Source organism: Macrotis lagotis, chromosome X, assembly GCF_037893015.1.
Source record: "Macrotis lagotis isolate mMagLag1 chromosome X, bilby.v1.9.chrom.fasta, whole genome shotgun sequence".
Classification (NCBI taxonomy): Eukaryota; Metazoa; Chordata; class Mammalia; order Peramelemorphia; family Peramelidae; genus Macrotis; species Macrotis lagotis.
The window spans coordinates 297,391,279-297,392,543 of NC_133666.1; the positions used below are offsets into that span (position 1 = coordinate 297,391,279).

The following is a 1,265-nucleotide window of genomic DNA, read 5'->3' on the forward strand; positions in this document are numbered from 1 at the left end:
CGGCTTCCTTGGCTCCTTGTGAGAATCCCTCCCGAGGCTCTATCTCTTGGGCCACCCGCCGCCACCACCATGCCCCAAAAAATTGAGGAAATAAAAGACTTCCTGCTCACAGCCAGATGAAAAGATGCTAAATCTGTCAACATCAAGAAAAACAAGGACAATGTGAAGTTTAAGGTCCGATGCAGCAGGTACCTGTACACATTGGTCATCACAGACAAAGAGAAGGCAGAGAAACTTAAACAGTCCCTGCCTCCTGGTTTGGCTGTGAAGGAGCTGAAGTAAAAGAACCAACTCACTTAATGTTCCATCATCTCCATTAAAATACAGGAAAAAAAATTGGAAAAAAAAAGAAATAGAAAAATAAATTTCATTCAAAATACCTACAAACTATATAAAGTTTAAGGATGAAAATGGAAGAATATAAAATATAAAGAAAATGGAAAATACAGATTTTAAAAAAACAATGATTTAAAAAATTAAAACAATTTCCTCCAAAAAGAACAGTGGTACTACTATATTTGGACCTTTAATATCACAATGCCAAATGTGTTTATATTAAAGGAACAAAAATGTCATATAAATGAAAGAAGATAGGGAAAGCATCCAGACTAGATCAGCAATATATAGAAGTGATTTGTACCAGAGGCAAAACAATTATAAAGTACTGAACAACCAATATACAAAGTATCTGAAAAGGATAAAGATACCAAAGAAAGGGAAAAATCCTAGGACTTCCAGAGGCAACCAAAAGAATGTTAATAAGTACTAACTTACACACTTATTCACTTATCAATATATTGATGACTTTCTGAAAATTATCTGAAAGGTACTTAAGGGGAATAAATGATACTCAATAATGAACCATATAATTATAATTACCATTTCATAATCAACTAAGACTTAGAGAACAGAGATTCCATTATGTTCATTATTTGTTGATTATCAAAAATCATTTGACTTGATAGAACTTGACCAATAGGCTATTTCACTACGGGATACCTTCTATCCACACTTCAAACTAATTCAAAATTCCTTAAAAGATAGAAAAAAAATATATATCCATATCCCATGACACTCCAATCAAAAGTCAAAAAAAAAGCATAAAATAGGGAAATAGGAAAGATGCTTTCCACTGTGAAAGAGGAAATTCAAGTTGAAAAGGAATTCATTTTGTATAGTGAGGTCTTCTAATTATGTCTTTGCTAATGAAAGTTTGCTGATTAAATCAAACTCCTGATCACAGAGAAACTTCCTGAAAGATACAG

General features: G+C 32.7%; 1 pseudogene; it reads left to right on the forward strand.

Moving 5' to 3' along the window:
* Positions 1-342, forward strand: LOC141498455 (large ribosomal subunit protein eL38-like; annotated as a pseudogene).
* Positions 343-1,265: the final 923 nt, after the last annotated feature.